Consider the following 26,012-nt stretch of genomic DNA (forward strand, 5'->3'; position numbering starts at 1 on the left):
ACATTGCACCAGGCTCCACCTCAACCCATATTCACACCTTTGTGGCCTTTGTTTTGTTCCCCCAGCCCACTGCTGGGGAAGGGCTCAGCCATAGACCTGTATTGAATAAACAAACACAGATGGAAATAAAAAGAACAGACTTAACCTTATTCTGAGTGATCAATACATATTTGAGAAGTGAATAATCAATCTGGTAATTAGAAGGACTTCCAGAGAAAGGGCAGGGACAAAGTAGGAAATAAGATGATAAAAGGGAACAGAAGACTTTATAAAGAAACAGAGGCACAAGCAACCACTGCACAACAGACTTTGATGCAGGACTTTCCAAAGTCCCTTCTGTCCTCTAACAACCTGCTGAAGCTGCTATTGTTACTATCTCTATTTGTAAATGTGGAAAACTGAGACTCAAATAGATTAAATGACCAATAAATGGTTAATTAAGCAGGATGACAAATCTGGCTCTTCTAATTTCATCTTGCACAAAGTGTCTCCCTTTAGCAGCAAAATAGAGCAAAGAAAAGGGGTTTAATGGGGGCAGAAGTCCCTGCTTAGTTGGAAAGGAATCATCACTGCTGGACAAACACTGACAAATTGTTCTCTTTGGCTTTGCTCCCCATCATCCTAGGCCACCATCAATCCTCCGTCCTTCAAAATCTCCTCATCTGTACTGCTTGATCTATTCACTCAAACTTAATCAAGGAATCTTGAGATGGGAATAGCCCTGAAAGCAGACTTAGGGAACCTGGATTCTAGCTCTCACCATGAACTGAACTTATTGTGTAACTTTGAGTAAATCCTTTAACCTCCCCATATTTATTCATTCTTCTGTCTGCTGAGAGCATGAAATGAAGCAAGATAAGTAAAATGACTTGAATATCATAACAGAGAAGAGAATGAATTTCACCAAGCACAGTGTATGCCACCATAAAGGAATTATCCAGTGATATTCTCCATGGTATTGATGACATACCTGAACTTCCAAGAGGCTCCTGCATTCACAGACTCTCACAGGTTTCCTGAATGAGCTCTTAAATATCACAGTAAGAGCCTCCTGGACTGTGACCACCTTGAGGGTAGAGATTACATCTTACTTTTGTTTGTATTCCCAATGCCTCACACTTTGCAGACAATCAATAAATATTTAATGAATGAAGCATTAAAGGAACATGTGGGATTATTATTATGAAAATAGCTATGAGGACAGTTGTCATTACAAGCTTCAAACTGGAGCTCCAAAGCCTATGTTAGATATTATGAGAGTCTCCCAAGTTCCAGGATAGATGAGGTTCCCTGTAGTGTCACTTCTTCCCCAAGGCCCCCTTGACCCCAAACAGTTTCCTCATGGCATTTTTCACCTCACTGTTCCTCAGAGTGTAGATCAGAGGGTTCAGCAAAGGTGGCATGACAATGTTAAAGAGGATGACAAGTTTGTCAGCAACAGGGTGGTAGAGGGACGAAAGTACATGAACATGAGGGGCACAAGGACCAAAAGGACAGAGACAATGTGTGAGCAGCATGTGGACAGAGCCTTGCGCCAACCCTCAGATGACTGGCTTCTCAGCTTCAGTAAGATGACCATGTAGGAGATGACAAGGATGATGAAGGACACTAAAGATCATGCCGCTGTTGGCCACCACAATGAGCCCCACCACATAAATGTCAGCACAGGCCAGCTTCAGAAGGGGATGAACATCGCAGAAGAAGTTGTCAATCTCTTTGGACCCACAAAAGGGCAGCTGGACAGTAAGGAGAGTCTGCAGGATGGAATGCAGAAAGCCAGCCACCCAGGAGGCCCCCGCCAGCAGGCCACGCTTCTGCTGATTCACTATGGTTGTGTAGTGCAGGGTAGTACAGATGGCCACGTACTGGTCATAGGTCATGGCTGTGAGGAGGAAAATTTCAGTGCAACTGAAGAAGTGGGCAGAAAATAGCTGGGTCATGTAGCCATTGAAGGAGATTGTCTTGTGCTCCACGAAAGTGTCAGCAATCATCTTGGGTGTGGTAGCGGAAGTATAGCACAAATCAACAAAAGACAGGTGACTGAGGAAGAAATACCGGGAGCTTTCAGTTTCTTACTAGCATTGATGGTGATGATTACCAGAAGGTTCCCCAGGACAGTGAGGACGTGGAACAGGGAGAAGACCACAAAGCACACATGCTGCATCTCCCCGCTCTGGAAAAGGCCGAATAACACAAAATCAGTCACGTTGTTCTTGGTGCCCATGGATTCTCTGCCCCAAGCACCAACAAAGATGTTAATTCTACAAAGACACAAATTACGTGATTTAAGAAAGTTTCCCAAAACTAGGGAGTCAGAAAACTCTATTCAAGTCTAGTAATGATTCTAATACTCAGTTTTAATTGGAGGAGAGAGGTTCCCAACATCTATAAGCAATTCTCAGAAACAAGTCGAATTTCCTACAGTTCAACTGAATTCTGACACTGTCTATGTGGAGATAGCATCAGATACCACAGGTTAAGTGTTCAGTCCTCCGAGATTGCATTCCCACTTCTCACATCAGTTGCAAGCCCAGGTTTTATCAGCTGTGCTTCTGACCTAATGGCTAATGTTTGGAGGTTCCAACAACTCCCTCCTTGGGTTCATTGATTTTCTAGAACAATTCCCAGAACTCAGATAAAGATTTTACTTACTAGATTCTAGTTTATTAAAAAAGGATATAACTCAAGAACAGCCAGATGGAAGAGATGCATGGGGCAAGGTATGTGGTAAAGGCACACAGCTTCCATGCTCTCTGAGTGCATCTCTTTCCCGAAATCTTCACCAGTTCACCAACCCAGATGCTGTTCGAATCCCATCCTTTTGGGTTTTTGTGGAGGCTTCATTGCATAGACATATTGATTAAATCATGGCTGTTGACCACTGATGCAAGCTCCAACCCCTTTCCCTCAACTGGGTTTGAAGGGTTGGACTGAAAGTACTAACCTTGAAATCACAGGATCTGTTCCCCTGGTAACTAGGTCCTTACCCCCTCAGTGACTTAGGGGCATTTGAAAGTCAACTGCACTACTTTATGTTTTCTTCAAATTGTTTCAATGATGTCTTCTACTTTTCAGTATATAGGTTTTTCACCTCCTTGGTTAAATTTATTCCTAATTATTTTATTCTCAAAAATGTAAAAATAGAAATACCATATGACCCAACTATTCCACTTCTTGGCATTTATGCAAAGAATACGAAAACACTAATGCAAAAAGATGTATGTACCCCAAGGTTTATTGCAGCATTATTTACAAAAACCAAGACTTGGAAGTGACCCAAGTGCCCATCATTGGATGAATGGATAAAGAAGATGTGGTATATATATATATACACAGACAGCACACACAGTGGAATACAAATCTTCCATAAAAAAGACAAAATCATGCCACTTGTGGCAACATGTATGAACCTAGCGGATATTATGCTAAGAAAAATGTTAGACAGAGAAAGACAAATACTACGTGATTTCACTCATATGTGGGAGATAAACAAAGAAACACATAAATAAGGAGAATGGATTAATGGTTACCCAAAAGAAAGGTGATGAGGGAAGGGCAAAAGGGATAGAGGGGTACATATGTATGGTGATGAAGGAAAACTAGACATTTGGAGGAGAACACAATGCAGTCTGTAAAGAAGTCAAAATATAATGATGTACACCTGAAATTTAAACAATGTTATAAATCAATGCGAGCTAAATAAAATATTAAAATAATTTTTAAACAACCAAAAGGTCGCCTCATTAATATAACAAAAGACATCTTGATCTCTCCCTCCGTCAGGAAATTCCAAGGGTTTTAGAAGCTCTGTGCTGTACATGGGACAAAGACCAAATATATATTTCTTACTATAATTCACAATAACATAAGTTCCCAGTTGTGTTATATACTAATTATGCACTTTGACAAATCAATTAACTTCTCATGACCTCAGTTTTGAAGTTTCAAAAGATAAATATATTTGTCAATTCCTCTATGTTCCGTTGCTCCTGGTACACACCATCATCATGATGTTTATGACATTGTTTTGTAACTGTTTATTTATATGTCTAGTCTCTCCACTAGGCCATGAGTTCCCTGATAGCAAGACTTCTGTCCACTTGTGTCTACATAATTTTAAATATCTAGCACATAGTATGCATTCAGTAAATGTGGAACAAAGGAATGAATAAATAGCTGCCCAGTCTATTGCAACGTGTCCGAAAATAAATTCCTGATTTTTCCTCTAAAACGTATTCTTCTGACAGGCATCTATCCCAGTTAAGGGTAAATACAACTTCCTGAATGCTAAACCTAAAAATCTTGGAGTCATCCTTGATTCCTCTTGTCATTTTGACTGTAGGGGAGGCATTTTAAAATGGAGTCAGATCTGCCTTTCCAAAAGAAACTGTCTTGCTGTCTTGAACCTTGAACTAGGCCAAAACTTTGGACTGGATAAAAAGAGTAATGATTTTATAAAACAAATTTTGAGAAGTCAGGTGGAGAACGGACATCATGATCACAAAGAAAGGATTGTGGACTTTCCGAAGAATGAATCAATGGTCAATCAATGTTTAGCCAAGACTAGCTTCTGCCTCCAATTCCAATGAAAATTCTTGGTAATATAACCTCCCCTCTTTGCCTTTAAAAGGCCCTGACTTTTACTCCCTAGTGGGACATTATTTGTGTTTCTACCTGAATCTATGCTCCCAAATGGCAATTCTTTGGTCCTGGATAAATGCTTTGAATCTTAAACTGGTTTTTGTTTTTGTAGGTTGATGCTCTTTTCTCATATCTCAAATCTAATTAGTTAAGAAATCCTTTTGTCTTTACCTTCACAACGTAAGGAAGATCTACTCTCACCAACTCCACAGCTTCCACCTTGTTCTGAGCCACAATCATCTCTCCTTTGCTTCCTAACTGGTGCCCCTAATTCTCCTCCTACCACATACCTTACCTCCAGTCTAATCCCATCTCAACAGCCAGAATGCTCCTACCACAGCCAGAATGCTCCCACAACAGCCAGAGTGCTCCCTAGAAGCCCTGCAGTGGGTATCCATTCCGTTCAAATTAAAACCCACACTTTTGCCATCATGCACAAGGCCCTACATGATCTGGTCCCCATTGACTCTCTAACCTCCTCTTCTCCAATTCTCCCACTCTTTCCTCCTTTCCAAGCACACTAGCACCCTAAATATCTATCAAATATATCACACATGCTGCCACCTTGAGATCTGGGCAACTGGTTGTTCTTTATACCCAGAATATTCTTCTCCTTGATATATATTGGGTAACTGCCTCACTTCCCTGAAGACTTTGTGCAAATAACACTTTCTCGAGGAGGCTATTTGATCCCCTTTTAAAATTGCAACCTCTCAGCACTCCCAGTCTCTGTACTCTTTGCTGCTTTTTCTTCTTTCCACAGCACATATTGCTTTCAAAAATATTACATAATTTATTTATTACATTTGTATTTTATAGTCTGCTCCCTGACTAGAATATGAACTCCGTAAGGCAGGGTTCATTGTTTTGTTCTCTAATGTATCAAGTGCCTAGAACATTGCCTGGTACATTGTAGGTACTCAACATTTCTTGATTAAATGAATGGATGATAGTTAAAGAGATCAAAAATAATGACAAAAACTTATACATATATAAGACTTTACCGTTGCTCATAATCTGATTTCACTGAGATAATATTTACTGACAGTAACATGTGCCAGACACAGGCTAAGATCCTTGTTTATATTATCTCAAATCAATACAACCATCTTTGGAAATGTATTTTACTTATTCTTTCGTTTTACATAGGCAGAGTTTTTCCTCAAGATCTTCCTTGGTCATAACTTACATGCATAACTCCTTTTTATGCCACAGCTAAATATAGTATGCAGGAAGCATTTTATCTACAAATCATGAGGTCCCATGCACATGTCTACCCTGGAACATGTATAGTGTCAGAACACAGACTAGAGACAGACCTGAGAAAATAAGGAAAACATGCTGAGCAAATTAATAAATGAAGTAATAAATTATTGTCTCAGATTCTAAGTAGTCTGAGAATAAATTATTGTAAGATTAAAAATTGTATTAAATTCAACAGAGATTGTTGAACCCCTTAAGTGTCAACAAAGATTGTCACTGATTCTTAAGTACCTAGGACCATATGAAATGTCTTTTCCAATTGGGTTGTTTTAGGGATAAAATAAGACATTTTTAAAGGGGAGAAAGTTAGGTTGACATTAAGAAGTTAGGCTTTACAACTTCTTTTCTGGTACATCAATCAATAAACTTTGAAAACTATAGTCAGCTCTCCTGCGAGTACATCAGCAACAACTACAGGATGGTTCATAGTTATTAATGATTCATTGAAAGGGCAGGTTGGTAGAGAGTAGGGACAAAGGAAGTGAAATCCTACTGGATTGTGTTTGAGCATTGCTTTTATCACAATCTTTTTATTATTGTTGTTGCAAAAAATCAAGGCAAATGACATTGGATAATGGCAGAACAGTAAAGAGGATTCTCGATCATACATTATAAGGAGTGCAATAATCTCCAGTCTCTGCATCTCTAGGACACTTAGGATCCTAGTAATGGGTGCACAGAAGACTAAGAGGAAGAATAGAAATGCCTGCAGCATGGACTCACTGAGGTTGGCGCAAAGGGTTTACACTGGAAGAGTCAAATTAAGGTGAAGTTGAAAATTAAGAAAGCAGTAAGCAATGACAACATCTGAGGCAGGAACAAAGAAATAATTGTCATCACTTGGGACATTCTGCCCAGGCTTATGAAGTATCTCCATTTCCCCAAAATTTCCTAGCAGGGAAGTTATGTATTTTACAGCAAAACTCTTCTACTCTCTTCTAAAATTCTGACAGTGGTTTGATCAGATGGTTACATTTACCCACAGGATAGAGAGGAGAAAGAGCTTTGGTAACAGCCAGGTGGTTTCCACCACTGAAGAATGCTATAAGAAAAAATAATACATTCATTGCATACACCCCAAGAAAGATTTTGGTAGCAGATAACTAACCTAAGCATTTTTTCAATAAAAATAAATTCTATCATATTTTGGTTTTGTTTAGAATTATAGTAAGTGTAAAATATGCACATTGTTCCTATGTAGTTGTAACACTCCAAAAATAACCAATAAGGGATTTCTGATGTAAGATCAAAGGCCAGCATGAGATTGCACAGTTGGTCTCTGGGCTGTCATGTGAAAACTGCTGTAGGAGGCAGCACCACAGTCAGCAAGGCTCCAGGTGCTGGACTCAGATTCTGGGGCTCTCTGCTCTCTAGCTGAATGATGTTGGGGAACTTACTTGACCTCTCAGAAACTGTTTCCTCATATTAAGATGGAGCTCATAATTCAATCACCTAGGGTGGCCATTGTGAGATACTGTAAAAACACATAGCACAGTCCCTGGCACTTAATAGGTGCTCAGTAAATGTCAAGCATAATTAGACCTCAATGGTTCTGTGTCAAACTCAGGTGAGAGATTGGTTTATAAGGGCAATGCCATAGGATTCATTTCCAAAGTTTTTATTTATATTCATTTAAAAAGATTTTTTATTAAATTTCAAGTAAAATAACAATAAATCTTGGAGTACCTAAAGGGAAATATGGTCAGCCACCTGCTCATAAAGCCAATTTCTCTAAGGATAAAGAATGAACAAAAAGCTCAGGTGGTCCAAGTCGAGATTTATTCTCTCTTCCCTTCCACTCATGAGATGCTATTCCAACCCAGACTCTCCAGAGAAAATCACTACTATCATTATCATTTGTGTTTTACTTTTATGGTTTGTGTTATAAAATACTACATGCCTTATGTTATTTAATCCTCAAAACATTCTTATTATGTATTTACCATTCTTATTCCAATTTCACAGATAAGGAAAATGAGGCTCAGAAAGATTAAGTACATTGCTCGGGTTCATACATACTCACAAGAAATAATTTTGAAAGTAGAAAAATACAAGGAGAAATTAGGAACCATTCGTATTATGGCGTATTTCTTTCAGTGGTTTCCTTTAATTATGCAAACCCTTCTTACAAATCTGAATGAAATGTATATACAGTTTCATATTCAGCTTTTTTCTCTTCACACTTGATTTAAGCATTTCCCCATGGTGATAATTTTTTTTTGAGGAAGATTAGCCCTAACTGCCGCCAATACTCCTCTTTTTGCTGAGGAAGGCTGGCCCTGAGCTAACACCCATGCCCAGGTTCCTCTACTTTTTTTATATGTGGGGTGCCTACCACAGCATGGCCTGTCAAGTGGTGCCATGTCCACACTTGGGATCTGAACTGACGACCCCCAAGCCCCCAAAGTGGAACGTTTGCACTTAACCGCTGCACCACTGGGCTGACCCCTCCATGGTGATAATTTTCAAAAGAGGTCTTTAATGGTCCATTTTTTAAAAGTACCATAGTCTATTTCACCATTTCTCTGTTTATGAACTTTACGTTATTCCTATTTTATACTATAGTCCATGACCTTCATTTGTAAATCTCTGGATAATTTTCCTTAAGATCAGTTCATTAAAGTGAGAAGACTGAGGTGACAACCATGAACATTTTTAAGGTTCAGACATAATCTCATTCAGAATGAAGACAATGTCATTTCCTCTTCCAAGAATTAGAGAAGACACTAATAAAACAAGAACCATCATTAACTCCCACCTCAGACCACTCTTCTCCTGCCTAAATATCTCAACACCTTCAACCTCTCCTCCCAGGACTCATTTCAGTCCCACTTTCCTCCTCTATTGTACTCTCCGAATTCATCACACCATCCTTAAGACAGAAACATACCTTCAACCTTGCAGTTTGTGAGGACTTGAACAAGACTGAATAAAGGTGAAAAGGATTTTCCCACCTGCAGCTCATGCTGCTCTCACCATGTGGAGCTGCTGTGAGTCAGACACAGTTCATGAGCTTATGCATTATCCTACTTCACACTCATCAAAACCCTTTAAGATAACTATCAATATCCTCATTTTAGAGATGAAGAGAAGGAATCTCTGAAAGTTTAGTGTTTAAGTGACTTACTTGAGGTCTCTGATAGCAAGTGCCATAACAGGAATTATACCCAAATCTGGGAGACATTTGCAGATCTTATTGTCAGAGTTCTTCCTATTACAATAGTCCCTTGTCCCTTATTGAAAAATTATCTTCCTACCCCCTCCACTTGCAATGCTTGTTTGCTATACCCTCCTACCATCTCTAGTCTCACACTACTGAAAACTTCAAGTTGGTTGACATTGGACTTGACTTTGCCTAAAGGAGGCAGCACAACACCATGAAAAGGACTCTGGTCTGGAAATCAAAAGACGTTGGTTTCAGGGCCATCTTTCTCACTGGTAACTGAGTGCCCTCAACCATCCCCCTCCCTCTGCTTAGTGCTCTGTTTTCCCATCTGTACAAAATGATGGTTGGAATAAGTGCTGTGATTCTAAGATGGAAAAGTAGAAATACACCAAAAAATTAATTTCTCTGATAATACTAATCAATATTTGATGAATTTAAAAATAACCAGAAAGCATGTAAGTAGTTTTGTATCATTACTAATTCCTTTCACCACTTTGTCTGAGGATTGGTAGGGGGTTGAGGTTCACATTACATGTTTGCCATGCCTTACACTGAATCTGTTCTCTCACTAGTTTTCAGATACATTCTCTGTCTTGAAAGAGGAAGAACACTAGTAATGCGATTTAGAAACATTTCTACATTAAAAGATTAAAATGTAGATAAGTCTTTTAAGAGTCTTTCAAGCTTCAAATATCAGAGGATTTATTTACATGAAAGGACAACTTGTCAGGTGGGCCTGGGCTTTGGACAGAGGGTGCCAAGACTGTACCTCAGTGAAATACACTCTGGAGTTGCTCAAATTTCCAAAAAGTTAATGCGGTGTCAGGGACCACACACCAGGACAGCCCTTGGGAAAGGCTAGGGAACTTAGCCTGCAATGTAAACTGATCCCTCCACTCTCCTGTGCCTTCAGCAGCCCCAGCCACAGGCTGTGCATTCATATGGAAGCCTCTACATAATCACATATGTGGGAAAGCACTCTCCGAGCTTGAATATCTCCACAAGTAGAGGGAATAGTAACCAGAGCTGTATATTTGCTTGTATTTGCTGAGGAATGCAGTATACCAGGCCCTGTGCAGAGCACTTTAAATGCTTCATCTAACTTAATCCACTCAACATCACTTTAAGGAAGCTACTATGATTGTTCTTATTTTTCAAATAAGGAAAATGAGAATTAAAGCAAATGAGTGTTTTGGCCAAATTGTCACACCACTAAGAGTTAGAGCCAGAGATGCAACCCAACGTACCTGGCTCTCCTCTTAGTCATGATACAACACTCCTGGCTAGGGAAGTGGGAGCATCTGACCACTCAAAGAGGGTATGTCCTCAGCAGATAAAGGATGAGCAAGAAAATAGCTGAAAGAGATTTCTAGTGATACCATGGGAATTTGAAAAAAAAATCAACTCACTCTTGATGCATCTGAAGACAGGAACCTGAGAAATACCCAGATAACTGTGCAACAGGACTTTCACCTGGACTTTGAGGACAAAACAGAGGGAGAGGAAAGCAAGTGAGGACTTTTGTTTTCTATAAAGGTCCTTGGTATGTTCAGGTTTACTCTATTCAGAGAGTCCCCAAAAGACCAACACTACATGAGAACTGACCTTAGTGAGTTCCACCCTCTTTAGCTGAGCAGTGAAAGCCAAGGAGTCTGGTCAGAGAAGTGAAGTAAACTTTTAAGCACCGGTGGTTCTGGGAAGCTCATGTGGAATAAATCCAGCGAGAGTCATTGCTGGATTTGAACACTTCTTCTTTGGAAGCCATACCACATTCACGGTTGGCAAAACTACCATGAGACTTACTAATGAGCCACGGGGGCATGGCATCTCAATTAGAGAAGTGGGCCATGGATATAGCCATACTCCTTTGTCACATTGACTTAGCGGTTCAGGCAAACTTTAGTGACCAATTAAGCCACTGTTTTTATCCTTGCTTTGGATTTCTATGCTGAATCATCCCAAACACTTTCATTCAACAAGTTATTAAGCAGCTACTATATAGAGGACATGTTTATTTGACATCTTTTTGGGAAAATAAACTGGTGTTATATATGAATTGATCTGTTTTTTATTGTTTTTTTTTTTAAAAAGCAGGGACAATATTGAAGTATTTCCACTCTGTGAGGAGGATAAGACATACAAGGGGTAGTATAACATGTTGCTTAAAAGCATGGAATAAGGAGTCATGCTGCCTTCTTTAAAGGCTGGTTTTGCCACCTGGTTAATTCATAACCTTTAACAAGTGGCTTAATGTCTCTGGGATGCCATTTTGTAATCTGCAATCTTTTCTTTCTCCCACTTAAAGAAATCAATATACAATTCCACAATAATAATTGGGGATATTAACACTACCGTCCCCCTTGCAAGGGGGAGAATGATTGGATTTAAAGAAATCAGTAAACACTTAGATCTGACCAACATATAAAAGACCTTAACCTGCTATTCATAGAGCACTGCACCTTAAAACTGAAGAATATTTGTTCTTTCAGGCACACACGCTACATTCACCAAAATAGACTTTTATATCAGGTCATGAAAAAAGTTTTAACAAATGTAAAAGGAATGGCATCATTCACAATAGAATTAAATTATAAGTCAATAACAATAAAATATAAAGGAAATATCACAGTTATTTGGAAAATAAACAAAACACTTGTAAACAATCCATTGATCAGGAAGAAAACTATTTTAAACATTAGAATATGTGTTAACTGAATAATAATAAAAATACATGTGATATTTTATGGGATGCAACGGAAGCACTACTCAAAGAAACTTTACAGTTTAAAATTATTACATTACAAATGAAGACAGGTCTAAAATCTGTGAACTAAGTTTACACCTAAGAGTTTAAAAAAACAAGAGCAAATTTAAATACAATCGAAGTAGAAAGAAGGAAATAAGAGGGATCAGATAAATGAATCACATGAAAAACAAAAACAGATAAAAAGTTTTTGACAAAATCCAGAGAATTGTTCTTCGAAGATATCAAGACAACTAATAAATCTCTAAACAGGCTGCTGGTTAAAAAGAAAAGTATAAATTTAACTTTGGGAAAGAAAAAGAATAGCTACTTTATTTTCTGCTACTACCAATCTGCCGATAAAGGATAAAAAGAGAATACTGTGGACAACCTTGAGTTTTAATATTAATGTCATTTGGTGAAATAAAGTTAACAAATTTGGCAATTTAGGTGAAAAGTTTAAATGCCTAGAAAAATGCAACTTATGTAATTGACCCAAAATGAAACAGAAAATATGAAGAGACCTATTTTTGTTAAATAAACTGAATTTATAGTTCACAAACATTACACACACCAAATAACTCCAAGCCAGGATGATTTCACTGATTTCATAAAACGCTCAAGAAATAACAACAAATTTACACAAATGTTTTCAAAAATAGAAAACTTTCCAAGTTATTTATAAGACCAGCACAACTCTGCCACCAAAACTTGACATGAAACATTTTTTCAAATTATTTTATTGAGGTTATAGTGGTTTGTAACATTGTGTAAATTTCCCTTGTACATTATTATATTTCAGTTTCTGTATAGATTGCATCATGTTCATCACCAATAGTCTAGCTTTTATCCATTACCATACATACATGTCGCTTTTTCCCTTTTGCCCTCCCCCCGACCCCTCCCTCTCTGGTAACCACCAATCTGTTCTCCTTATCTATGTTTTTTTTTCATCTTTGACATATGTGTGAAAGCATTTGTTACTGGTCTTGTCTCACTTTTTTTGCTTATCATAAATCCTCTGAGTCCATTTATGTTGTCATGAATAGCACAATTTTTACTTTTTTTTATCAGTGGGTACTATTCCATAATATATATATCACATTTTCTTTATCCATTCACCCATTGATGGACATTTGCATTGCTTCTGCATTTGGCTATTGTGAGTAATTCTGCGATAAACATAGGGGTGCATATATCTGTTTGAATTATATATTTTATGTTCTTTGGATAAATACATGTGGAATAGCTGGATTGGATGGTATTTCTATTGTTAAGTTTTTTGATCAATCTCAATATTGTTTTTCATAATAGCATCTCCAGTTTTTTATTCTTCACTTTGTTAATGTGGTGTACCACATTGATTGATTTTCAGATGTTAAACCATCTCTTAATCCCTGGAATAAATCCCACTTGATCAATCTGTATAATCCTTTTAAATGTTGCTGTATTCACTTTGCTTATATTTTCTTGAGGATTTTTCAGCTATGAACAGCCATTTTGACCTATAATTTTCCTTTTTTGTGTTGTCCTTGTCTGGTTTTGGTATCACGGTAATGTTGGCCTCATAAAATAAGTTAGGAATCATCTCATCAGTTCAAGATTTTGGAAGAGTTTGAGAAGGATTGATATTAAATCTTCTTTGAAAGTTTGGTGGAATTCACCAGAGAAACCCTCTGGTCCTGGACTTTTATTTTTGGGAGATTTTAGATTACGGTTTCAATCTATTTACTCATGATCGGTCTATTCAGTTCTCTATTTCTTCTTGGTTCAGTTTTGGAAAGTTGTATGATTCTAAGAATTTATGTATTTCTACTAGATTTTCCAATTTGTTGGCATATAGCTTTTCATAGTAATCACTATTATAATCCTTTTTATTTCTGTGGTGTCTGTTGCAATTTCTCCTCTTTCATTTCTCATTTTATTTTTCAAGCCTTCTCTCTTTTTTCTTAGCAAGTCTGGCTAAGCCTTTGCCAATTTTGTTTATTTTTTCAAATAACCATTTCTTAGTTTCAATGATCCTTTCCATTGTTATTTTACTCTCTATTTAATTTATTTCTGCTCTGATTATTATTGCCTTTTTTCTACTGATTCTGGACTTAGTTTATTCTTCTTTTCCCACTTCTCTTAGGAATAGTGTTAGATTGCTCATTTGAGATTTTTCTTGTTTTTTGTGGTTGACCTGTATTGCTATAAACTTCCTTCCAAAGACTTCTTGTGTTGCATCCCATAAGTTTTGCTATGTTGTGTTTTCATTTTCATTTGTATCCAGATATTTTCTGATGTCTCCTTTGATTTCTTGATTGATCCAATAGTTTTTCAGTAGCATATTGTTTAGCCTCCACAAATTTATGACTTTTCCAGCTATTTTCTGGTAGTTGATTTCTAGTTTCATAACATGTGGTCAGAAAAGATACTTGATATGATTTCAATCTTCCTAAAATTCTGGTGTTTGTTTTGTTTCCCGACATATGGCCTATCTATGAAAATGTTCCATGTGCAATTGAGAAGAATGTATATTCAGCTGTATTTGGAAGGAAGGTTCTATATATATGTCTATTAAGTCAATATGGTCTAGTGTTTTATTTAAGACCACTGTTTCCTTGTTGACTTTCTCTCTGGATGATCTATCAGTTGATCCAAGTGGAGTCCTCTACTATTATTGTGTTGCTGTCAAATTCTTCTTTTAGGTCTGTTAATAGTTGCTTCATACACTTTGGTGCTCCTGTGTTAAGTGCATATATATTACTAACTGATTTATTTTCTTGGTGTAATGTTCCCTTTATCATTATATAATGCCCATCTTTGTCCCTTGTTATTTTTTGTGTCTTGATGTCTTTTTTTTATATAATAGCTAAAACCACTTTCTTTTGTTTGCTATTTGATTGGAATATCATCTTCCATCCCTTCACTCTGAGCCTATGTTTGACTCAGAGCTGAGATGTGTTTCCTGGAGGCAGCATATGGTTGGGTCTTGTTTTTTAATCCATCCATCCACTCTCTGTCTTTTAATTGATGAATTCAAACCATTTAGATTTATTATTGATGTATGAGCGCCTAATACTGTCATTTTATTTTAATTTTTTCTGATTGTTCTATATTTATGTTGTTTCTTTTTTCCTTGTATTTCAGTGTGCTGTTTCTGTTTTGTGGCTTTCTTTGATAGCTTTTCAGTTTTTTCTTTATTGATGATTTGTGACTTTGCTCTGATGCTTTTCATTTGTGGTTACCATGAGGTTTGTATAAAGCATCTCACAGATGAGACAGTCCTTTTTCTGATAGCATGTTATCTCCATTAGCCTGTGGAGGTTCCATCCTTTTCCTCTACACTATGTTTGTCTTGTCACTAATTATTTCTTTATTAAAAGATTGGCACCTGTGCTAACATCTGTTGCCTATCTTCTCTTTTCTTCTCACCAAAGTCACCTGGTACATAGTTGTATATTCTAGTTGTGAGTACGTCTAGTTGTGCCATATGGGATGCTGCCTCAGCATGACCTGATGAGTGGTGCTATGTCCTTGCCCAGGACACAAACCAGTAAAATCCTGGGCTACTATGCTGGAGCGCGTGAACCTAACCACTCAGCCACCAGGCCAGCCCCTAGTTATTCATTTTTACCTTATGAGTTTGTTACCAAATTGAAGTGGTTATAGTCATTTTTTATTCTTTCTTTCACTTTGTCCTTTATGTTATAATTGAGGGTTTAATAACATTCTGATATATAGCTACTATTTTCTGACTCCATCTATCTTCTTAATCAACCCTTTGTAAAATTTCCCTTTTTATTTCAAGTATGAGGGCTCTTTTCAACATTTCTTGTAAGGCAGGTCTAGTGTCAATTCCTTCTGTGAGTTTTTGTTTGTCTGGGAGCATTTATTCCTCCTTCCTAGCTGAAAGATAAATTTACTGGATAGAGGATTCTTAGCTGATAGCTTTTGTCTTTCAGTATTTGGAACTTAACATTCTACTCTCCATTAGCCTGTATGGTTTCTGCTGAGAATTCTGCTCAAAGCCTTATGGAGGTTCCTTTGCACATGATTTTCTTCTCTCTGGTAGCCTTTAATATTCTTTCTTTGTCATTGACTTTTAAAGGTTTTAATATTCTATGCCTTGGTTAAGGTCTTTTTGCATTGATGTAATTAGGAGTTCTATTAGTTCCTGTACTTGTGTATCAATTCCTTCCCAAGGTTTGGGAAATTCTCAGCTATTATGTCTTTGAATATCATCTCTGCTCTTTTCTCCCTCCCTTATCCTTCTGGGATACATATTATCCTTATTTCATTTTTCCTAATTGAGTTGTATATTTCTTGTATAATTTCTTCTTTTTTTGAAATTTTAATTCTCTCTCCTCCTTTACTGAAATCATTTCTGGATTTCTATCTTCAAGCTCAGTAATTCTCTCTTCTATATTGTCTATTCTATTTTTAATGATTTCTACTTTATTTTCCATCTCATTAATTGTGTTCTTCATCTCCAGAATTTCTGTTTGCTTATTTTTTAAAGTTTCAACCTCTTTGATGAAGTACTCCTTCTGTTCATTAATTTTATTCCTGAGCTCATTGAACTGTCTTTTTGAGTTTTCTTGTAACTCATTGAGTTTCTTCATGACAGATATTTTGAATTCTCTGTCAATTAGATTGTAATCTCCTGTGATTCCAATTTTGGTTCCCAGACAGTTGCTCTTTTCTTTCTTTCAGCCATATTACTGTAGTTCTTCATGGTACTATGTGAGTTTAATACTATGCCAGTGAATTTCTGGTATTAACCATCTTTCTTATTTGGGTAAGGCTTTGGTAACTTTGGATATGAGCTGTTTCTGTATGTTTTTGAGAGTCTGAACTTTTCACCTTCCTGTGCCTCTGCTAGAATCATCATCAGTGACCTCCTTGTGCTGCTGGTTTCTCAGAGGTTGCTGGTGCCTTTTTGCTTACAATGTCACTGGAGTCACAAGACTCACCACCAGGTTCACCAAGCTGCAAACACTTCTGCTGCTGCTGTGGTTGTCTGTGATTCATGTTCCCCTGCTGGCACTCCATGGGCTCTCTATGGGTTCAGATTCTGCTGCTCCATGCATCACCTATGCTGCTGATCCCAGGTTGTCTTGGGGTGCTGGCTGCACCATGGCCAGCGGTTCCAGAGTCACAGATATCACTATCATTGCTGGGGACCTGGGGACCCAGGTATTTGTATGCAGCCCCTGCTGCTAGTACAGTTGGTGTTGGGGGTGCTGCAAGTGGGGGTAGCATCACTGCTTATGCTGTGGTTCTTGAAGCCTCTTTTCATAGGTTTCACCTGTCACTGATGGGTGTAAACAGGGGCTGAGCACTGAGATTTTGTTGCTGATAAAATATTTAGCCTCTGGTCTCTGCTACAATTTGGTTTGTTTTGAAAACTCAGGTCAAGGCGCCCCACCCAAGCCAAGAAAAACAGCTTTGTATGCTGTCTCCACTGTTGGAAAGAGCAGGCAACTGCTAAGGGAAGAGGAGGGGGTTGGGTCACCAGTTCTGTTCTGTGTTCTGAATTCTCAGAGCAGGTGTGCCACCCCCTAGTGGTGGCGGGGGGGGGGGTAAAGGCTAACTTGTGCCATTCTGCCATTACAGTCTCAGTTTGCAGCCACATGATAGATTCACTGTGTGTGGGGGGCAGGAGCAAAAGTATGCTATGTCTGCTCCTGTATCCTCTATTAAAAAGCACACATGCCAGATCCACTGGTGTTGCGGGGCAGCGGCTAAGCTGACCCTTGTCTGCTCCTGTAGCTTTGTTCACAGGTGCACAAACTGGTGTGAGGATCTGCACCTAGCATTGTCACTGCCAGGTGAGGGGAGCAGTATGCTCCCCTAGTTCCACTGCTTCCCAGAGGTCCAGTCCACCCACCTTCGGATGTATAGGTGAATCAGAGCTCATAGAGAGTCAATGGAGAGCCATCAGGGGATTATGAGACACAGGCGCCCACAGAAGCAGCAGAAGTGCTTGCATCTTGGTGAACCTGGTGGTGGCTCCTGTGACTGCATTGAGATTGTAAGCAACAAAGCACTTGCAACCTCTGAGGCACGTGGATCTCTTAGATGTCCTTTTGTTCTTTTATAGAGAATCCTTTGTTGATCAATTGATTGGTTAAAGTTAAAGGGGAACTGTAAAGAGCATAACTCACTCTATCATGATGATGATTTGACTCCTTGACAAAAAATCCTTTTAAAAAAAGGAAATAACAGACAAATGTCACTCATGAATGTAGATGCAAAAAACCCTTAGTAAAATATATTTAAATCTAATGCCACAATGTATACAAAAGATAATATATCATGACCAGTTGGAGTTGATCCCAGAAAAGCAAGGTTGTTTTAACATTCAAAAATCAAAGCTGCAGTTCAAGATGGCCATGTAGGAAGATCCTGAACTCACTTTTTCTGCCAAAAACGCTGTCTACAGATGCATGTGGAACAATTTACTCTAAAAAATATTTGAAAACTAGCTGAGCAATTCCTTTTGATCAGGCAAACAAGCAAAAGGCCACATCAATGTGGGTAATAAAGACTGAGACACAATCTCACCATAAACCACACCCCAAGCACAGCAACTCACAATTGGGAGGGAAGTCACAAACCTGGACATTCTCCCTGAGAAGTAAAGGGTAGGGACTCCATATCAAGCGCCTCAACTTTTAAGTCCTGCACTTCAGTATCAAGCCCCCAAAATATCTAGCCTTTGGAAACCAACAGAGCTTGGGTCCATGAGACCCAATGGGCCATAGAAAACTGAGAAGTTGATCTTAAAAAGCTCATGCACAGACTCAGCTGCCCCAAGGCACAGTGTAGAAGAAGTCATTTGAAAAGCACCCAGACTTTATGTGAAAGAGATTCATTTATTAATTTTAAAGCATCAGCTGTAGGTGCAGGATCCTAATGGGATAGATTGAGGAGGAAGGTTGTCAGGTGCAATTTTCACACTCTCCCTTTTCCTTGCAAAAGCTAAAGGGTGCCATCATATTTTTCTCTAGCCTTTCTTCTTTGATCTTTTCCTTGCACTCCCCCTCTCTTCCACTCCACAGCATGTGTCTCCTGTGGGAGGGGAACATTTACATGCTTCCAGTGCCAAGGTTTTTTTGACTGCAACCCAGGGGACACCTCTTGATCGCTTGACCCTAGAGGCCAGGGGGCCTTGCTTTCTTGGGTTCCCAGGGACTGTAACAATCAGAGAGACAGATTTTCACAGACTATCAGCCCCAAGGCACTTCATAGATATCAGAATGAAACACATCCCCAATCTTTCTGAGAAAGAGTCCTATCTGTTTGTCTATGAGCTTTGGCCTGAAGGGCAAGCTTCTGGTCTGGCACACTTATAGGGGTATATAGAGGTGTTCTCAGGGAACACAGGGATGGGGATGCCATCTTTGCACTCTCCCTCTGCCTCGCTATGGCTTGCCAGAATTTACCAGAAAGGAGCTCCTATAATCATTTGGAGCCAGATTTTTGTGACTACTTCCCAGGAACACCTCCTGATCTTCTAGCTTTGGTGGCCAGCAAAGCTTATCTGTACAGTCCCGTAGAACTGTATATAGTTGCATACCTTAAAAACTCCTGCCTGAGTGTCTGGCTTCCAGTCAGCCTGAATCTAGGTGCTGACTGAGATCCTCCCCTTTGGGACACTGTTAGGTCTTGGCACATCCTCAACTATTGGGAACTATTAAAAATAAAATAGATTTCTTGAACAATCGTAAAGGGTTGAGAGAAAACCAAGAGCTAGGACAAGTTTGAATGGTAAGTTTCATATCCTTCACAGGGCCACTTCTTCACAACTGGGAGAGGTGGATGTTTAATCTAATGCATAGAAACAAACACAGAGAATCAAGCAAAATGAAGAAACAAAAGAATATATTTCAAACAAAAGGATAAGATCAAACCTCACAAAAATAAATCAAAGTAATTCACTATATTAACAAAATAAAGAGAGGGAATCCATATGATCATTTCAGGGGAGGCATAAAAATCATTTACCAAAATTCAACACCCATTCCTGATGTAAAAATATAATAATACTCAGCAAACTAGGAATAGAAGATAACTTTCTCAACTTACTGATGAAAATACCGAATGTCTTTCTCATAATATTGAGAACAAGATAGTCATATCTATTCTCAATATTTATATTCAACGTTGTAGTAGAGTTCATAAATGGTGCAATAAGACAAGGAGATAAATAAAACTCTTAAAGCTTGGGAATGAAGAAATGAGATTGCAACTATTTGCAGATGACATTATTTATGTAGAAAATTCTAAGGAATCTACAAAACAATTACAAAAATACATTTAGTGAATATAATACCACAGGATACAAGTCAATTTGTAAAATTCAATTCAACTTGTAAAATTCAATTTTTAAATACTAGAAGCAGACAACCAGAGAGTGAAATTTGTGCCACTATAAATTTAAGGTACTATTAAGCATAATTTCAAAAAATTAAGCTACTTAACAAAAACTTAAAATATTTAACTTATGGTACTTAAACACCTAAAAAATAGAATACTTGAAAAAGATATGTTAGACTTCTAGATTGAAAATTGTAAAACATTGCTGAGAGAAATTAAAGAAGACCTAAATTTATAGAGAGCTATACCGTGTTCATGTTCATTGCCTCTAAATAGATCTACAGTTTGATGTAGATCAAAATCTAATTCCTTACTGAGTCATAATCTCATTAGGTTTTTTTTTATAGACATTGAAACTTATTCCAAAATTTATCTGGAAATGAATAAGACGTGGAATATCTGATGAAATTTTGATGAAAGAGAAGATCATAGTTAGAGGACCTGCATTACCTTACTTCAAAGCTTACTGTAAATGTCCAATAATCAATAGAGTATGACTACAGTTTGAAGATTAGCAAATATATCACTATGTAATGGACAGAAGAGGAGAGGAAGAATAGAACAGGGAGAAACAAAACAGTACTACTTTCAAAGAGTTTACAACTGAATTGGGAAGACAGCCTGTGAACATGTTAAAGACAAATAAAAATATCTACATCACAATCAAAAGGAACAATAGAAGAGATAGCACAAGTATGGCTTGATTAATTGAAAAAAATCAGGAAAGTAATATCTACTGGTGCTCACTAAACAAAGAGTTAGGAGTCAGGTGTCCAGGGGGCCTCCTGGAGAAGTCTTAATTTGAGTTGGATTTCTGTGGATACATAGAGGGGAGTCCAAGGCAAATCTGGGTGGTCATATCTTTAAAAAGCTGGATTTAATAAGTAAAAAGAAATATGAAACATTTTTTCAAATTTAGCAATGAATAAAAGATGGAAAATCAAATGACTCAGGTGTACTGAAGATTTATGAATTTGCTACTTTGAAAAAAAGTGTAAATTAGATCCTCTGATGCTGCAAGTCTTGGCTATGAAAAGAGCATGACTTATAGAAATGAACAGCTGTGTGATCAAATATCCACTATACCTATCTACTTTGTGATTTTAGCCAAAATTATCTGAGTATTAGTAGAACCTATGTGAAATAGGGGTAATAACACCTTCCCCAGTGCCTATTTTACATGATGCTCTGTATGATATCTTTGACTATCCTAACTCCAGTCATGTGTGTAATTCTCCAGGGTAGGTTTTCACCAACAAAAAAAGCCACCATTTCCAGAAGATACGCCATGATAACCATATATATTATTCACTTCTTGCAACATCTGGCTTCTCAGACTTTTCCAATAGAAGCCATGTCTCTATTTATCTGATATCTCTGCTTCCTGGACATGTCACTGAAAGTTGATGATGACCAAAGATAAGAAGTGAGGAGGAGCCAGCCCGGTGTCGCAGCAGTTAGGTTCACACATTCCACTTCTTGATGGCCCAGGGTTCGCTGGTTCAGATCCCAGGTATGGACATGGCACCGCTTGGCAAAAGCCATGCTGCGATAGGCGTCCCACGTATAAAGTAGAGGAAGATGGGCATGGATGTTAGCTCAGGCCCAGTCTTCCTCAGCAAAAAGAGGAGGATTGGCAGTAGTTAGCTCAGGGCTAATCTTCCTCAACAGCAAAAAACAAAAAAAAAAAGAACGAAAGAAATGAGGAAACTAGGCAGATGTCTCTAAAAGTGGCTTCTCAATCTGATGAAAAGCCTTAGCACCTAGAATTCTTAGTACAACTTGGGAATAATATAGCTTTCACCTAATTCTTTTGACATTAACCATGCATAAAAAATTAAAGCATAGAACTTTTAGTTGTACACATGTCACATATTTTTAAAACATTATGAAGAAAACTCTGAATTCTATGAGTCTCATGGCACAGACTGCAGTCACAATAGAAAGATGCAGTAATTGTGTCATCCCAAGAGGTGGGGCAATTTCAGACAGGGTTGAGTCAACATCATATGCTCCAGAGAGTTCACCCCAATTGACATGCTACACATCTTCCCTCTCATTGAAGAAGTTCTTGCTCTGCATCTCTGGACTTGAACTTTATGAGAAGTCTTGGCCCAGCTTCTCCTTCTCAGAATGGAGGTCATTTTCTACAGTCTGTCACTCCATAGTCAAGCCGCAGAAGACCTGGCTACAGCCAATAAAGAAAGAAGTGTGAGTATAGCATACAATAATGATTTTTAAACCTTTTATAGAATTTGAATTGTGTATACTAAAAATATATTTTAAGAGATAATCGGTTGCCTTGATTGTAGTTTCACACATGCCTGTTCAGCTACCTCCTATCCTCTCCAGCTCTGCTCCTGCCTTAATCCCTGAGATACCAGAAGAATTCTGCACTTTGAATCATAGTGCACAGACAGCTGGTGTAGAAAAAAACATCCAAGGCTTTGGAAGTCTTTGACCCGCAGTCTCCTCAACTGCAAAGTGAGAATTGTCATACCTACAGGGCGGCACTCTCCTGACGTTTAATTTTAGGAAACTTATTGATGGATGCTCGCTTCAAATTTGTCTCTTTATTCCTATTTCCAATTTTCTTACCTGCATGGTATTCTCAAGAATACTGACATTTTCAGCATTATGTCACTAGAAAAAAATCTTTTCTTGGCCAACATATTGAGTATGGATTCCATGCATTAGTTAACTCTTGCAGCTCAATGCCCAGGTTGCCTACATGAGAAGAGGAGCCTGAGCTGACAGAAGCACCATATCTTCCTACTTTCCTAACCTCCAATTCAAGATATGGCATCTCAATCCCTGGCTTTCTGGAGACCCAGGAATACTTGTTAACACCCACATGGCAGTTCATGCCATATTTTTTTTAAAACAATTTTATTTACTCTGAATTGATTCCAGAGGGAAATTCCTGAGAAAAAGGAGATTATCAGGCCTCAGATTTGAAATTCAGAAACATAGAGACGTTTATGTTCTTTGAAGGAACTAAAGGAATGTACAGAGAAAAGGCTTAGAAATCAGGTACACCTGGATTTGAACTCAGGCTCTGTAAGTTACTAACTGTGTGATCTTGCCAAGACACTGACCTCCAAAACATTTAGTATCTTCGGCTGTAAAACAGCAAACTCATACCCACCTCCCCAGAGTGTTTTAGGGTCAAAAGAGATTATAAAATTATTTTATCTTAATTCTCTTCACAAAAGATATATGAATTCTCTTGGTTAATAGTAAATTACACAGATATATAAATGTTCCTTATTTGTTTATACATATTATTCTGACACACAATAATAGGGGTGATAATTGGTTAGTCTTAAGAGATGCATCATTGGTATATTACTTATAAATGAAAACACAGATATAATAAACATTGCTACATCAGAAGCAATAATGACTTCCACAAATTAAACTGAACAAATATTTACTGAGTTTTACTATATGTCACTTACAACAAGATACAAAGATAAGTCCACATTAGGCCGTATTCTCAAAAGAGTAACAGTCTAATTGGGGGAAATAAACACTGAAATATAGATAGTAAAGGTCTTAAAGGATTCCCTCTGAGTGCTATGGGGGTTCAAAGGAGGAAGAGAACATATCAAGATGGGATATTCATGAAAGTTTCCTAAAGGTAGCAGCATTTCAGATAGGTATTGGAAGGTGGATGAGATGTTAACAGGTAGAGATAGGGAAAACATTTTAGGTCGAAGGCATGAGGAGATGTTAAGGAAACAGTGAGGTCTACCAGAGTGTAACTGAAAATAAAACTAAAACACTAAGAGAGGATCATGCCTCAAGGGTGTTGCATATCCAGTTGGATTTTGTGGTTGATGCAGAAGGCAATGGAAAGTCATTGAAAATTTCTTGGAGGGGAAGGACGAAATCAGTGAAATGCTTTCAGGTGACTAATCTCCTAGATTAATCACGTGGGGAAAAATTATCTGCTAGGAGTGAGGGTCAGTACTGTGGTTAAGCTTTAGAGGTACATTCTTATGGTATAGAGTGGTGACTACATGAAGTAGGACTCAAAATAAGATGATTAAAATATTAAGGGACAAGCAGTTAGGACCCAAAGGAAGTTAAAGCTATACTTTAATCAATAAGCAACTCCAGAGTGAAGAATAAAAAGGAGTAGAGTGCTCATGGAAGGAGAACGTCAAAGCAACATGGCGGTACAAGATAGCAGGTTATAGGGCCTTTTGTTGGAATGGCTGAGAAGTACAAGAAGCTAAGATGCTCAAGACAGAGAAAACTAATGGGCCTAACAGCCAGAGACATAAGCAGGAAAAACAGGGGATAAAGAAGGACAGCAGATTTGAACAGAAGAGAACTTTAGATATCAAACTGTTAATGATACATGGAATGACACTCTACCTCAGGGGCTGGCCCTGTGGTGTAGTGCTTAGGTTTGCGTGCTCTGCTTTGGCGGTCCAGGGTTTGCTGATTTGGATCCTGTGCACAGACCTACACACTGTTCATCAAGCCACGCTACAGCAGCATCCCACATAGAGGAACTAGAAGGACTTACAACTAGGATATACATCTATGTACTGAGGCTTTGGGGGGAAAAAAAACAGAAGAAGACTGGCAACACCTTGTGGTGTACGGCAGAACAAATATGACAGCCTTCTTATGCAACCAATATAAGGCAGTCTCCAAGAGTAAGAGAGATAGTGAAAGCATCTATTTTTTGAAAAATATAGACCTCATTTCAAAATGAGCTGGTTGGCCTTGGGCAAGTGACTAATCCTCTCTGAGCCTCTGTTTCTTTATCCATAAAATAGGCATAATACATTCCTTTCATAGTTGTGACCTTTCCTTACCTCTCCATCAGGTATCTCTCTGTACCCAACTGATCCTTCTGCCATGTGCCAATAGTAGACGGACATGTTCCACTGTGATGGCAAAAATGGCTCTATTACTAAGTGAATAATCCCTGTGAAATTCAGGTTTGAATGTAAACACTCTCTATTTCTATAATTGCTTAAAATTTGCTGTGTCAGTGGCAGAATTCCTCTCAGAGGATTTGTAAGGGCCACTTTAGTTTTCAGATAAAAAAAATCACCTGTGTTTTTCTTTCCAAAGCTGTTGAATGTTAACAGTGCCAGATGTATATACAGTATAATCATCAAATTTTATTTTGTAATGTATTTAAATGTTGAATCACCATGTTCTACACCTGAAACTAACATACTAATGTATGTCAAATATGTTTCAATGAATAAATAAATTGTTTGAAACTGATTAGATTGTGAATGGAAGAAAGAAAAGGAAATTAACATTTATCAAAACTCTAAATTGAAATGGAAAACATTTGAAAGACAATTTCAAAAAGAAATCATCAGACTCATAAGTCATTCACAGTGGCAGTGACATGTTATCTGTGGGGTAACTTTAATTCTGATTTTTTTTTTTTTGAGGCTGATTAGCCCTGAGCTAACACCTGCCACCAATCCTCCTCTTTTTGCTGAGGAAGACTGGCCCTGAGGTTACATTGTTGCCCTTCTTCCTCTACTTTGTATGTGGGACGCCTGCCTCAGCATGGCTTGCCAAGCGGTGCCATGTCCACACCTGGGGTCCAAACCAGCGAACTTTGGGCCACCAAAGTGGAACCTGTGGACTTAACTGCTGTGCTACAGGGCCGGCCCACTAATTCTGACTTTTTAACGGACAGGCCCGAGGATGAGACTCTGAAAAACAACTGTATGTTGTTATTAGATGGTAAGTACCTGTACATTTCGAGGATTTGTTGTTAAGAAACCTAAAAAAAGGGATTAACATACAAGCTTAAGATAACTTGGCCCTATTAAACAACTTCTG

At 38.2% G+C, this 26,012-nt stretch overlaps 1 pseudogene; it reads right to left on the reverse strand.

The window, feature by feature from the left end:
- Positions 1-1,298: 1,298 nt before the first annotated feature.
- Positions 1,299-2,224, reverse strand: LOC139040838 (olfactory receptor 4S1-like; annotated as a pseudogene).
- Positions 2,225-26,012: the final 23,788 nt, after the last annotated feature.

Source organism: Equus asinus, chromosome 17 (assembly GCF_041296235.1).
Source record: "Equus asinus isolate D_3611 breed Donkey chromosome 17, EquAss-T2T_v2, whole genome shotgun sequence".
Lineage (NCBI taxonomy): Eukaryota > Metazoa > Chordata > Mammalia > Perissodactyla > Equidae > Equus > Equus asinus.